At 40.5% G+C, this 16,341-nt stretch overlaps 1 protein-coding gene across 1 annotated transcript in view; it reads right to left on the reverse strand.

Annotated features, from left to right (window-relative positions):
• The window catches only part of DTWD2 (DTW domain containing 2), a 525,766-nt gene that overhangs the window by 18,815 nt on the left and 490,610 nt on the right, over positions 1–16,341 (reverse strand). The window contains exon 23 of the mRNA XM_053220002.1: positions 11,097–11,181. The gene's annotated coding sequence lies outside the window, so the exon portion shown is untranslated. The remainder of the gene's footprint in view (positions 1–11,096; positions 11,182–16,341) is intronic.

The raw sequence follows: 16,341 nt of genomic DNA on the forward strand, positions 1-16,341 counted from the left end.
GGGAAGGAGCCGAAGTAGAAGAGTATGCACAGCAGATCTTGGTGATTTCTCTGGAATATACTAAAATATTGCCAAAGAATTGTGGGTTTCAGCAAGTAGACTGTTAACAATTACTCAATATTAAGGGGGTGACTTTCAAGATGGGGATTTTTCTTTGTTTTCTGCTATAAATGCGTATCTTTTTTCTTTGACTCCCAACTTTGTTGACTCAGCTTCTGAAGCCGTATCATCAACAATTTATCTTTCCTTGGGCTGCACTATGTTTGTAAATCTTTCAACTCAGTCTATTTCCTGAGGTTGCTCTGTGCATCTCTTGCTTTGTTCAAGGGACACAACCGCATTCATTTTGTGCATGAAGCAAACAAACAAAACACGGGATGGGGGTCTGTTCTCTTCTAAAAGATCACATTACATCTTGGTTCAATAAAATGGAGACAATTCTTTTTGAATAATAATTTTGCCCTGCATATTAGATTTGGAACATTCTTGCAAATAATAAGAAAAGAATACAGTAATGAAAATAAATATATCTCGAACACGATAAAAAAATGTTAATGGAAGCCTTATCTTTGTTTTCCATATATACCCTTGTAAGAAAGGCATTAAACCCACAGGGTTCTTCTTATAAGCCATCAGTGGAAATTACATGTAGCCAAGGGGTAGGTACCCACTAAGATCTAGAAGAATTCATACTGTAGTTGCTGACCCCATGCATGTTCTATGGCAAAGATGGTCTTCAAAATTTCGGGGTTGACAGCTATTGCTTAGATAATTTTTTAATCATTTTGATAGTTACAGTTTCTGTCATTAGTAGGGCAAACTGACAAATTATCAGTGACATATTTACCCTATCAGTGGTATCCCCTCGCTGCCAAGATTGTGGAAAACATACTTGATCAGCAACATGCATAAAATGTACTAGTTCACCATCTGGCTGTTTGGGCTCAAACTGGAGAGCTTTTTTTGTTTGAACTAGGTAGGGTTGAAACTGTTTCTGGTTCGGTGAAATTTCACAAAAGTAAATTTTCTATGGCATGTTAATCTAATAGTTTCCCCACGGAAGACTGTGATGCTCTCCACCAAGAAGGAAGTGAATCCTGTGTATGTGGCAGCTCTCAGATTTTCTGGAGTAGGGGTAGCCTGAGTCACGAGGAAAACCACGTACCATCCCAAAAGTCCATTCCCACAAAGCTATGACGGGCTCTAAACATGTCAACCATGCATATGAATCGCATCACATTTGCAATCTTATAAGCGTGTATTCTTTCCCTAGACTAAAGCCACTTGCCGGCAGTAATAATATTAATAACTTTCAGACAAGTTACATATCAAGTAAAATGATTTGCATGCACTACTGAATAGCTTAATGCCCAAGTTTTAGGTATTCTGAAAGTCTGATATGTCACACCGGAAGAATATGGAACACATTGTCCACTTAAAATAGAAGCAAAGTATAGCGGTTATTAGCACGGAAAGTCAAGCCAGAATTCCTAGGTTTGAATCTTAGTTCTGTCATTATCCATGTGTCCTTGGGCCCGTTACTTAACCCATCTTTGCCTCAGTTTTATCATCTATAAAATAATTGTATTAACAAAACCTTCCTGAAAAGGTTGCTTTGAGGAGTAAATGAGAAAATATACATAAGGCACTTAGAACAATTTTCTAGCATTTAATAAGTACTATGTACACGATAGATGTTATTGTCACTATTATTACTAATGTCGTCACAAGTAAAGGAACTTTATCTATATGTCACTTTGCTATTTTGGACAGAACTTTTTCACATGAATCACATTGTTCAGATGGACCATATCCTCTCTTCTGGTGGATGCTCCTTGGGGTACTTTTTTTTTCAGACAGATCGAGAGAGAGAGAGCATGAGCAGGGGAGGAGCAGAGGGAGAGAGAGAGAGAGAGAGAGAGAGAGAGAGAGAGAGACAGAATCTTAAACAGGCTCCATGCCCAGCATGGAGCACACTGTGGGGATCATGACCTGAGCCAGAATCAAGAGTTGAACACTAAACTGGCTGAGCCACCCAGGTGCCCCCATGTCTTCCCTCCTCTTAAACTCAATATCGATGACACACATTAATTCTAGGCCCTGCCATACCCACCACATCTTCTGGAAGAACTGCCAGTACACCCCACAGTACCACAATCTTGGCTCTACCAGGTTTGTATGGAGCCAAACACAGCCCCCTCCTAGGAATGCAAACTGTGGTATAAGGAGAGAATCAGGGGATCCTTAGCAGCTGAGAGATTTTATCAGGAAAGGACACAGTTACAATGGGGCCATGAGGCATCAGAGGGGGCATATACATGGAAGATATAACACAAGTAGGGAAAGCCTACGAGGAAGAGAAATCTAGAGTGGCAGGCAAAGCAGTCCATGAGAAGTGGGGAGAGAAGTAGCAGAGGGAGAAGAGGGCACAGAGAGCAATTACAAGGACTGAAGAATGTCTCTTAATGACCTTCCCATCGCAGCCTGCCCACCTTACTCTTACCAAGGCCTGACATTTTGATTTCACTTATGGTTCCTTTTTCTTTTTTTTTTTTTAGTTTTTTAATGTTTATTGATTTTTGAGAGAGAGACAGAGCGCAAACAGGAGAGGGGTAGATAAAGAGGGAGACCCAGAATCCGAAGCAGGCTCCAGGCTCTGAGCTGTCAGAACAGAGCCAGACACAGGGTTCGAACTCACAAGCTGTGAGATCATGAACTAAGCCAAAGTTGGAAGCTTAACTGACTGAACCACCCAGGTGCGCCTCCTTTTCTTTCCTTAAATTTACTTATTTATTTTGAGAGAGAGACTGTGCAAGCACAAACGGGGTAAGGGCAGAGAGAGGGAGAGAGAGAATCCCAAACAGGTTCCAGGTTGTCAGCACAGAGCCTGATGTGAGGCTCGAACTCACCAACCTTGAGAACATGACCTGAGCCAAAATCAAGAGTTGGACACTTAATTGACTGAGCCAACCAGGTGCCCCAATTTTACAAACAATTTCAAATGCTCATTCCTGATCTCCCCAATGGGCATCCTTGCCAGTGGGGTTATTTGAGGCAGGTTTCCAGCAAAGGAAGGTGTCATTAACTTTATTTTCTTATTTTCTGTATTTTTGATTCTCTGACCTCCAAGGCCTTGCTGTTACATGAGGGACTTCCCCTCCCTGGGATGCAGATGCCTTGAGAGTGCACATCAAAGAGGCCGGGGACACCAAAGTGTGAATTCATGATTTCTGGTTATGAGAAGCAGAAAATGTTTTGCAGAAGGGGTGGTATTTGAGATATATTTTGGATGATAGGGAGAATGTGGACATGTGGGCGTATGCTGCATGATGGGACAGGGAGAAAGTCCAGCACAGGGAGTAGCCTGAGCACAGGTAGAGACAAAGAGAATGACAGCAGTTTGGAAGCCTGATTACATGAAGAGAGCAGAGGAGGCAAAGCCTGGGGGAAAGGTTGGAGCTGAGTTCACATTCATGTTTCCCTAAAAGATTAGCCCTTTGTGATGGCTGTAACAGTTAGAGTAGGTGCTATTAACTGAATTGTACTCCCTCAAAATCCTTATATTGAAGCCCTAATCCCTAATGTGATGGTATCTGGAGATAGGGCTCTTCGGAGGAAATACAAGATGAGCCTAGAATATCTTTTTGAGGGGCGCCCGGGTGTCTCAGTTGGTTAAGTGTCTGACTCTTGATTTCAGCTCAGGTTATGATCTCACAGTTCATGAGTTGGAGCCTCATGTTGGGCTCTGCGATGACAGCATGGAAACTACTTGGTATTCTCTCTCTCCCTCTCTCTCTCTCTGTCCCTTGCCTGTTAACTCTCTCTCTTTCTCTCTTAAAATAAATAAATAAACTTAAAACAATTTTTTTTTAAAAAGATGAGGCCTCATAATAGGATTTAATACCCTAACAAAAAAAAAAAGACACCAAAGAATTTGCTAGCTCTCTCTCTCTCTCTCTCTCTCTCTCATTCTCTCCCCACCTCGTGTGAGCACACAGTGAGAAGATGGCCATCTACAGTCCAGGAAGAGAGCCCTCACCAGGGACCCAAATCAGCTGGCACTGTGATCTTGGACTTCCCAGCCTCCAGAACTATGAAAAGTCAACTCCTGTTGGTCAAGCCACCTGGTCTATGGCATTTTGTTATGGCTGCCTGAACTGACTTGTGCGGTGGGCAAGGGCTCAAACAAAATGCCAACTCCCAAAATGAACCCCTGCAAAACTTAGTGTTGTCATCGCCTTGTTGTGTACTTTCTAACTTGATGGAAGCTGGTGGCTGGCAGGAGAAGAGGTACACATAGATACGACAATGATAATAGCACCGCTTTGGAGGCTGCTTGCCTTTATGGCCTAAACACCATCTCCAGGAGTAAATGTTTCCATCACAGTGTGACAAATGTAATAGGTTTTGGAGGTCGCATTTTCAAAAATTAATAATACACATGCTGTGTGAAAACATTATGTTCAGAGGCATTTTTTTAGGAGTTTCAAATAGAATATCTTAAAGAAATCATCCTAAAATGTGGTCATAAAGTTTTCCAATGTATGATTCTAGCAAGAGTGCATGGGGAGTAGATTTATCAACTGCAGGGTATGAAAAGGTAACAAAAAACTGGGGTGTCATCAGTGCGTCTGTTCTATTAATTATTTTAAAATTACATTAATCACAGGCTTTAGCCATAGTACAACAGGGAATCAGTTAGTAGGTGTCTATGAAAGATTGGGAGGGAAAATGCACACAGACCACATAAATAATAAACCAGAAAGAAAAAGCTAGCTTCTATCCCACCCAGTCTCCTTCAGAAACCCTGGGGAAAAAAAATCTACTTTTATATGCTCAATTCAAGGGAAAATTTAACAACCACATGGTATCAATTAAAGATAGACCCTTTCCTGAATTCACGGACCTAATGGAAAATTACTTGATTATTATAATTTGGATTATTATAATTGCTAATGAGAGCCACTTGACTTTGATTTGGCTTCCAGGATAATCTTCAAAAAGACTTTGCTTGATTTCTTCATTCTGAAAGGAGCAAAGTGGGAAAACCAAATAATTTACTCCTTAGATAAGTGATGCTTTTACTTCTGCCCATGTATATATAAACAGTAAAGAACTAAGAGCATTAGATACACATTGAACATGGATTTTGAGACAGTCATACAGCCAAGTACATGCAAACGAAGGCATTTTGTTTAATCCCTAAGAAGCTTAACACGCAGAACACACGTGGGCAAGAATATATAGTGGGACAAAGAAGGGGGTAAGCAGTCTGAGATCCCATGATCATCAAAGTCAGAATTCTTTATTCTTCAATTCAACTGAGATCATCTCCCTTGACTAGAATAAGGTATTGTCCACTGAGCAACAAATATAGACAGCTTCAGCAGCTTGAGTTATGCAAGCAATGTTGCTATGGAAAAGTTTTAAATTTACTATAACCTGAAATTTGTTATCTATGTTAAGTTAGTACTTAGACACACCTCAGGTGATGAACTTGTGAAGCTTCCCAAATCTCCCCAGTGGATGTCAGGGGGACTAAAGTAACAGTATTTACTGAGCATCTCATATGGACCATTCATTACGCAAGGTGTTGGAGAAACCAAAAAGGAACATGACCTCAGAAGGTTCACAGGACACAGTGTACAAACAGAAATGGTGAGCCAGTAATACCTTGCCTTAAATGTTAACTGCCAAACAAGGGTGGTTTAGAAAATTGGTGCATAGCAATTCCTGGTTGTAGGTCACCGGGTCATACAATTAGGTAAAGAAATTTAACTTAATCTTGGAACAGGACCAGAGGATCCAAAGAGACAACCAGAGACTCCTGTCTATGAGCTGTACTGTGTCCAAATCTGGACATGAGAAAGGTATACATCCTTGAAGAGGTAAATGTTACCTCAACAGTAGCAAGAAAAAGTCTGGGGTGTGTGAGGTAATCATTCCCCTCACAGAGGATGCTTTTAATTTACTAGAATGAGCAGTTGTTTGATTGGTCAATTGGCTGTTTTTAACCTCTAGCAAGATCAGGAAAGAGATTAGGGCACAAATACACAGAGCCAAACATGAATGTGCCATGTTTCACACATAAAGACAAAGCAATAAGTAGACAAGATACTTGGAGTTTTTCTAGTGGTGCTCAGTGTTTCTAATGCGTAGAGTTCTATTCCTGCCCATGTTCTCCTGTGACCAGGTGAACATTTGAGAAGTAATCACCAGATAAGAGCACAGGGGTTGAAGTGAGATAGCTCTGATCTCATTTTCTAGCTGTGTCATTTACTAGGTATGACACCTTGGCCAAACCACTTGTCCTCCATGAGTCCAGATCTCTTGACTAGAAAAATGTGACTATAAAACACTCAGCTCAAAGGAGAATTACAGGGATTCAGTCAGAGAATGCATATGAAGCTCGTGATATTTAGTAGGTATTCAAAAAAAGAAAAAAAGTCCACTATTCTTGCAACTAAGCTTGAAAGGTGGCTCCAGCCATGGAAAACAAATTGCCAAATGACCAAAGACCCTCCCTGCTGCCTCCAGGACTGAGTGATTGCCTCATTGCCACCAGCTGAGCTAACAGGCCACAAAGCAAGGAAAAGAGGAACCATCCAAAACAAAATGCTAGAAGCTAAAGAACCATCAAGAAAGATAGACCACAGGGGTAATTGGCTAGAAGAGGTCAGATCCTTTAAGGAGAAAACAGAGCCCCACTCTAAGGCCACGTGGAGACTGAGCTGTAAATTACTTGGCAGAAAATACCCATTCTAAGCAAGGGCCTACATGCTAGGCTCTTTCTCCACATTTCAATCCGTTACCCACCCATAGCCTCACTCCCATGTTCCAGCGTGTCAACACTTCCAATTTCCTTCTTCCTCATTATGGAGGACACACTGAACAGGCCACATGGAGAGATTTACACAGCCATGGCTGTCAGGAGAAATTCTAGCACAGTGATTTACTTCAGTATGGAATTCAAAACCAGAACCAGAAATCCTTCATTATCATTTAATATGAATCTATTTCATTAACTAATTTAAAATCATGCATAATTCATCACAGGCATTGTTCATTTATAGTTTAGCATGTATTTCCCTAGATGTAGCCTCCATAATAGCTTTTCCTCATTATTTTTCTTGAATAAATGATTGAGATGATATACAACATCACTTTATCAATGGAAATGGGATGGCTCTTTATTCTTTGTCAAATTGGGTCACTGATTTCCCTATGTAACATAATATTTCCCATCTTGTGTTTTCAAAACCTTTCCCTAGCCATTCTCATTGTATCCTTTTATAATGATGCTTTTGTCAATCTGATTGTATTATTTTGTCTACTTTATTTTATTAAATGTTTATTTTGAGACAGTGAGTGCATGTGTGAGCACATGTGAGAAGAGGAGGGGCAGAGAGAGAGAGAGAATCACAAGCAGGCTCAAACACTCAGCATGGAGCCCAACGCAGGGCTCAAACCCACAACTGTAAGATCATGACCTGAGCCAAAATCAACAAGAGTCAGACAGTTAACCAACTGAGCCACCCAGGCATACCTATTTTTTTTATTTTAAAAGCAAACAATCTGTGACACAAAATCTGTGATACTTTCTCAAGTAAAATTGGGTGACAGACTTAAATCTGGAATTAAAATCTCCTTGTTTCAAAGTCCTCTGGTTTTCTAAGCAAAAATCCAACATTTTTTTTTTCCTCCCTTGACAAATTACCTGTATGAAGACATTTATCTATAGGGTAACAAATTGGTGTTAAGTCCTCCCTATTAGCATATAATAATAATAATAACAACAACAACAACAATAATGTTTAAGTATGGTCCTAAAATGTCAATTTTATTATTATTCAGGTATAGGACAGCCAACAGGCAAGGAGATGATTTCTATTGAAAAGATGGGCATTGAGGAGGGCACCTGTTGGGATGAGAACTGGGTGTTGTATGGAAACCAATTTGACAATAAATTTCATATTAAAAAAAAAAGAAAGAAAATAAAAGATGGTTTGTTGCTCACAGTTCCCAAGAGGAGCAGCCACACCACTCTGATAGATGTCACAAGGGGAAGCACCAGGGTCAGCTGGGAAGCAGAGGGAATAATGGGCAAGAGCCTTTCTTGCGGTTTTCATAGGAAGGAATGGGTGAGCCAGGGAAATCAGGGTTAGGGCTGACCGGTTTGAATAATTTCAGTGAGCTCTGGGGCTTAAAGGTTGTCCTCAATTGTCTGATCCCCATCCCTGGGATAATTAAGGCAGAGGAATAGTAGTCCTGAGTGTAAGAACCCAACAGAGGAGAGGTGAGGGCTTGGGTTCTGAATTAGTTAGTTGCCATGTAGAAAAGGCACCCTCTCAGGTGAGTCATGTATTATCTTTAGGAATTGGCTAGTCCTGGGAAGAGTAATCTCTCCAGGATCCATAAGGCTCCAGATGTCAAAGCACCAGAAACACAGGATTCATACAAATACCTGGTCACTCATAGGTGCCACACACAATACTAAGATCTCAGCATGCACTTTTACATGCAATCCCTAAAAACCCTGTAAACTAAATACTGACATCAACATCTCTGTTTTACAGATGGGGACCTGAGATTTAGAGACCATAGGTATGGAACACACAGCTAATAAGTGTGGGGATAGGAACTTCACCCCCTGCAGCCCAGCTACAGGGTTCATGTGTTTTTTTAAATTTTATTTATTTATTTTCAGGGAGAGAGAGCACATGTGTGAGTGGGAGATGGGAGAACAGAGAGAGAGAGAGAGAGAGAGAGAGAGAGAGAGAGAGAATCTCAAGTAGGTTCCTCATTGTCAGCACAGAGCCCGATGTCGGCTCAATCTCACAAACTGTGAGTACATGACCTGAGCCAAAACCTAGAGTCAGATGCTTATCCAACGGAGCCACCCAGGCAACCCCGGGGCTCATGCTTTTAGTCACTGCACTGCAGAGTGTCTTCAGAGAATTTAAGAAATGTCATTGATGACTTTAACTTTTCCATAATGTTTCCATTAGCCCCCAATCATATCAAGGTTATCGTGTTCCTAAGCTGATGAATTAGTTCTATTTGTGTTCAGGTAACATGGTTTAGAATCTGCTTGGTGAACGGACGCAGAGATGGAAGTAAGGAATAAAAGACTAAGAAATGTGAGACAAGGATCTTGACTTAGGAAATTTTACAGTCAAACTCCAAAGTAAGTCTTCTGACATATAGTTTTTCTTTTATCATAACTTCTCTGTCTCTTTTCAGATGTATCTTGAATCTTGTCTCCAAATCTAACTGAAAAAACACTGTCATTGCATGGCCAAGAGAAAGAACATAACCTCCGAATTTCAAAAATGAGGTTCTAGCTCACAAGGGCATTGGAAAAACAAGTGAGTTTAAAATATTATAATACAGAGTCCAGGGGAGAAAAAAGTGGGTATGTGAATCCTGATGTTTATAAGGTAATCTGAACAAAGCCAACTAGAAGATTCACCTAAAAGTCCCCCTAGCTGAGTTCAGGGATCTGCCAGGAGGCAAAAATTTCTGAAGATGTCTGTCACCAACGCTGGCTACCAAAGATTTGGATTCCTTGGCTCCCATGCTCATTAACTGTGCCAACTCCATTATGAAAGAGCATTAATATTACCAGTAATAGCATCCACCTCTGCATCCATCACCCACCCATCACACACACACACACACACACACACACACACACTGCCATAAAGCCATGGAGACACATCAGGGACACCTTCTGGAGATAAGAACTTACTCTGCTTGCAGGATCTTATTGAATGTACTGAACTCAGGAAGAAAGAGGTCCCAGCTCTAAGGAGGAAATCTTCTCTTTTTCCAGTTTAGTTTTTGACTGCCTCTCAACTCACAGGTATTCAATACTGTACTAACTGGCATTTCAAAGACAATAAGAGGGCTATTACGAATAGGTGGACCATATAATGTATTATATCAGCTGACACACTTTGGGGGGGTGGGTACAAGGGGTCACTATTAATAGTCACATAAGGACAAGAGGCAATATTGGGTTCTATTCCAGACAAACAAAATGTCTGAGCACCTTAGCTGTGGGAAAGACAAGACCCAGCTACCTTGACATTCATGCTGGCTTTGGAGATGTTTGTCCTCACATGTCATCTGTGAGCCCTCAGGGGACACCAGGAGAGTCAGCCTTTGAAAGCCACTTTGTGATCACATCTCTCTATAAAGTTTCTCCCAAATGTATAAGCAAAGTGAATATCAAGGTTTACACAGCTTTCTGTGGGAAATTATGACACTGTTAAACAATGAAAGGCTTCATATTCTAAATTTACACCAATCCCCAAAGGAATCAATGAACCATTCTAAGATAACCAATAACTCAGTATATCACTGAGATTATACAATGTTATAGAGCCAAGAAATGGTACTATCTATAAGAACAAATTAGGAGAAAATGGCACACCCCAATACCACTTGGGTGTTCAGCTCAACTGATTTAAGGAAAATTTAGGAGTTGCTATTAGAACCACTGGCCATAGAAGGACTGAACAATCTGAGAGGAAGAAAGGAACCAAGTATCAATACCTCTAAGCCAAAGTAGAGGGACATTCCTGATTTAATTAGATGTGTACTATTGCATGACCAAATGTCAATAATCTTACTCCCACAAAGCAGAAAATCTAGTATAGGGAGCTATACAAGGCACATAGACATGCATAATAAAAACTGGGTGAGTACCTTCAATGACACAAGAAAAAACAGCTTAGAGGTCTCAAAAGAAGAAAATGTCAGGGCTGGCATAGGATTACAATATCGAAGGAGCAAGAAATGTTACCTGGAGGAGGCAGAATTGGAAACCATGATTTAAAGATGGAAATGATTTTGACAATCAAAGGGAGATGAGAGGCGTCCTGGGCACAGGTTGTGATGTAAGCAAAGGAACAAAGCAAAAGACTCCTCACTCCTAGAAATGTAGGTCAGGGGCTAGAATGTGAGAGAATCTTCAAGTTAAGTAGCTTCTACTACAAGGCTTTCTTTACAGCAATTGCAGAGGAATGATTCAGTTATAATCTCTAAAAACTTGCCATGATTATTGAGATTATTCATGAGAATTAGCATACCTTTGGGAAATAGAATATTGATGGAAGTATTTGTATGCTCCGATCCAAAGGTAAAATCCCCCAAGTCAGCCCAGCTGTGAGTAACCTAGATAAAAAATGAAATTGCAAATTTTTTGTAATCTAAAAGCAAAAATAGCAAAATAGAAGTTGCAAACTAGCTAAGACTCTCTTCGGTTTTTTGCACATTAAAGCCTTGCATGAAGTGTAGCTATTTCTGAATATCACAGAAACTTTAAAGATGTTTTAAAATGCTTTTGAATTTCATGAAATTCAAGTATGGTCTTCCTCCAGAACAACATGGTAGAATAATTAGGGTAGTAACTCATGATTCCTACAGAATACATCTGACCAACTCTTCACTAGTAACAGTAGCTAACACTTAAATAGTGCTTGTTATGTACCCAGTACTGTTTTAAACACTTCACATATATTTATGGAAACAACCCTCTGCTCAAATGAAATTGTAGGGCTAGTCGAAAGCAGTAAGACAAAACACGTAATTAGCCATGAGAATCTGCCGCACCCTGGGGGAACAGATTTCCCACAGAAGTAGACAATGTGAATCCCATGTCAGGGAATGTTTGCATAGCTCCTACATTGAGAACTATAGGGATATTAAAAAATTATGGCAGACATGTTTATTTACCTTACAAAGTTTCCAGAAAAAAATTATGGTTCCCAACATTCTAAGGTTATGAAATGGGTGCCTGGGTGGCTTGGTCGGCTGGATGTCTGACTCTTGGTTTCAGCTCAGGTCATGATCTCATGGTCGTGGGTTCGAGCCCTGTGTCTGGCTCTATGCTGACAGTGCAGAGCCTGCTTAGGATTCTCTCTGCCCCTACCCCGCTTGCTCCCTTTGTCAAAATAAATACATAAACTTAAAAATCTTTAAGGTTATGAAATGTGATATTAAAATTTGTATGTCTGGCTTCTGATATCTGGCTTCTGAAAATCTGAAGATCTACCAACTGTGGATCCCCTCATCTTACATGTCGGTAATACACAGGGCAGAATCCTGGGTGAACCCTTTAGACAGTCTACGTGCTCTGCTCTTTAGCTCACGACTGCCTCTGTCCTGCCCCCATCGTGGCCTATAGGCATCAGGTTTGAAAATGTTGGCCTCGGGAATAAATTTCAAATGCTGAATGAATATAACTTGCCTAAATGTATGGCTGGGATATGGTTACTAGATCCGAGAGAGGTATACTTTGAATGTTTTGACATGGCTAGGAAAGAGTGGAGGTTCAGATAATGTGTCCAGCCTGTTAAGATTTGAACATATCACCTTCGTTTTCCAATTATTTTTCCTTTATTTCTTGTTATAGAATCTTTACATAACAGAATTAGAGGTGGTCTGGTACTATATCTTCCCTTTGTAGACACGAATACTTGAGCCCACTGGCGGTGGAATTAGTCCTAGGACTGGCTTTTGACACCACCAAATTCATGACAGATAATTTGTCCCCTGGGGGGAGGGGGGAGTGTTCTTTTGGTCCATTCTTAAGTATTTTATTTTATTTTACTTTATTTTATTTTATTTTATTTTATTTTATTTTATTTTATTTTATTTTATTAATGTTTATTTGTGTGCATGTGAGAGAGAGTCAAAGCATGAGCAGGGGAAGGGCAGAGAGAGAGGAAGACACACAATCCGAAGCTGGCTTCAGGCTCCGAGCTGTCGGCACAGAGCGCGCCACAGGGCTCAAACTCACAAACTGTGAGATCGTGACCTGAGCTAAAGTTGGATGCTTAACCAACTGAGCCACCCAGGCACCTCTTTTCTTATGTATTTTAATTTATTGTTATTGGAGTTTCTATATATTGTGGGTGCGTACACACTCATGTGTGTTTAAGAGTGAAGAGAATAGATGTGACTTAACCTTAAATTAAATGAAAAAGAACTAGGGAGACAAATAAATGGTCCTGATCATTAAATGTACATTATGGAAATTAGCCAGGTTTTGTTTGGAAGGAAGGCAGAGTCCATCATTCAAGAATGACATCTAGTCGATTTTTTTTCCACTGAAGGTAATAACAGCAGGGACTGGGCATGGCCTCGAACTCAGAGAACATTGAGACGATCCATTAAAATTTACAATCCTATTCCTAGAGCAAAGAGAAGCCTCTAGAGGTCTTTCTTGGCTTGGCCTCCAATCCTAATTATAACTCACAAAGGGATTTCTTAATCCAAGAATAGCTTCTTTAACATTAGAGTAAAGAATAAAATGGTAAAACTAATCGTCCATATGAGGGCCACAGAAGGTCATATTCAGAGCTAAAAAGGGAAAGTTTTCCTACACTAGGACTTTCCTGGCATTGCACTGGCCATATGATCAGCTGTATTTGCTTACTTGGGCTACCATAGCAAAATACCACAGACTGGGTAGCTTAAACAACAGAAATTTATTTTCTTATACTGCTGGAACCTGGAAGTCTGAGATTCAGGTGTTGAAAGGTTTGGTGTCTCCTGAGGCCACTCTCCTTGGCTTGCAAGATGGCCAGATTCTTGTTACCCCACATACCTCCCTGGGTCTCTACCTCTTCTTTTTTTTTTAATTTTTAATTTTTATTTATTTTTGAGAGAGAGACAACATAAAGGGGGGAGGGGCAGACAGAGAGGGGGACACAAAATCTGAAGCAGGCTCCAGGCTCTATCAGCACAGAGCCGGATGCAGGGCTTGAACCCACAAACCACGAGATCATGACCTGAGCTGAAGTCGGACACTTAACTGACTGAGCCACCCAGGTGCCCCTCTACCCCTTCTGATAAGCACACCCAATTTATTGCATTAGGGCCCACCAGATGACCTCATTTACTCTTAATTAACACTTTAAAGTCCCTACATCCAAATACAGTTACATTCTGATGTACTTGGATTAGTACTTCAACTTATCAATTTTGGGGGAATGCAATTCAGCCTATAACATCAGCACAAAGTCAAGAGAGGTGAAAAAAAGTTTCAGAGGGACCAGAATAGAGATCTTGATTTAGCCACAGAAAGTTAATACCCAAGATCCCCCCCTCCCCGCCCCGGGTCCACAGAATTCTTATTCCATGTCTATGTGGGTCAAACTATTCTAGGATTGCAGCTAAAGAGTACAACTGTCCTCCAACCACATCCTAGCATGTCTATACGCCTACTGCATATCTCACTGGGAATGACTTAGGAGGGTCAGGCCAGGAGGCACTCAGAGCCAGCACTTGGAGAACTCAGAGTAAGTGCTTCTCTAAATGTTGCACCCTGGGCATCTCCCTTGGTGCTCCCTCGTTTTGGCCCGAGGACATCCAGTTAGAGACAGCAGCCCTGGAAGGAGCTGAGACTGAGAAATCACATAGCTTCTGATTCAAATTGCAGGTCAGCTTTATGTTCAGGTCAGGAGGAAGGAAAGTGGGGGACCACCAGAGTAATTTCCCAACTTCCTTGCTCCTCATGTTAAGGTATAGATAGCAGTCAGAAGAGAAAGTAAACAAAAAAAAAAAAAAGTCAAAGAGGGCATATGGACATGAAGTTATTTGGAACATATATTTTATCTAAAATATGTAGAGAATATATTAAAATCTATCAGCCATTTTAAAGGTAATAAAGGAACAGTTATGGCTAAAGAGATACTCACGGCAAGCACATACATGGGCTCAATAGAACCACTGGGCCATCACTCTCTCCCCTAAACGCAGCAGAGGACAGAAGACACGTGATAGTGAGGTACATATGAGATCACTTAAAGCTGGTAATTCTAAGGTTGTTCTGTACTTTACACTGGGAGATCTAAGATTCAAACTTGCTAGATCCGGAAGCTGATCTTCTAGGATGTTACTGTAAACACACTGAGTATTCCTGTGTTTGGGATTTTTTTTTTTTAATCAAGGTGGCATGATTCATACCTGTTTCAGGTACTTCAAGTTCACCCATGGGTCAAGCCCCACTGAAAGACAATGGTTTTAATGACTTTTTTGTTTGCTTCCTCCAAGCGTCTGCCAGATGGAGGCTTAAAGCACAAAACAGCACAGACCATGAAACATCTTTAGCTTTACTAGGCCACTAACCACAGTTCTCTTCTCCAGGCCCCTGGTTTGATTAGGAAGTATTAAATTCAATTCTTCTGCAGCACTCTTTAGTTTAATTATGGTATAAAGGTTGACATAATTAGATGACAGCCCGGAGAAGGAAAAAGGCTAAAAAGTGACTTAGTAATTGTCTTAACTACAGAAAGGATTTCATGAACTCTATTAATGAAGTGAAGGGTTATCGTTAAGGAATGGGCTATTCCATAGATGCAAAGATGGGGTGGAAGGCATAAATGGATCTTAGGAGAAGAATTCTAGTTAGTTCATAAGAGAATTTTTTGAAATCTTCTGAGGTTAAATACTAGACTATATCCTGGAGCCATTGACAAGGATAGTTGTTTTATAGACCCACAATCTCTTCAAAGTCTTTACAAACTTCATGGATCTCTGTCTGTCTGAAATGACACTTTGTTCCTGAAGTCTCTTAAATTTTTCTCTAGCAAAACTGATCACCTTGGTCACATAAAAATGTTCTGGAAAGAAACCCTATTAGCCCACAGCTTAGTGTACTCGATGTAGTATAGAAATGTTTATAGTATCTGAAAAGGCTTATTGAATGACAATGAATGAATGGAAGGAAAGCATGGTTTAGTAGCCAAAACCCAGAAGTTCATTTCACTGAATTCACTCTGCTGTGAAAGAAGAGCAACCAGATTCCATTTTTTAGTGAAAATTATACTGGGAAGCATTTGCTTCAATGATAGATCATGTATTAATTAGAATAAAAGCACTATTGCCATAAGGGACATTACAAGGCCATGATAATAAATCTGCATGAACACATCTCTATCAGCCCACGACCATTTCCCAAGCCAGGCCTCACTTCATTCATTAGGTGGATCTTCCTAGCAGTAAGAGATTAACATTCTGCAACCTTGAGGCTCTAGCTCCATCTGTACTTGGTATCTCAGTGATTCAAAGAAATTATTTTGCCTCAGACAAGTCGAAGAATTAGGGCATTTCTGAGAATACAGATAGGAAAATGTCATGAGTGTCTTATGGTTTAGCAGCTGGGAAAACCAGCTCCTGGCTGTTATTTCTACTCCAGATTTAAATTTCCAGGTGTCAGTCAGATTGGACCAGCAAATGTCACACACCCAGGCCACGGCCAGGGGAGGATAGATGCTCAATCAGAAACCAGATTGCTTTATGAGAAGAGGGTGTGTACCAGGCAGACAA

This window comes from Acinonyx jubatus, chromosome A1, assembly GCF_027475565.1.
Source record: "Acinonyx jubatus isolate Ajub_Pintada_27869175 chromosome A1, VMU_Ajub_asm_v1.0, whole genome shotgun sequence".
Lineage (NCBI taxonomy): Eukaryota > Metazoa > Chordata > Mammalia > Carnivora > Felidae > Acinonyx > Acinonyx jubatus.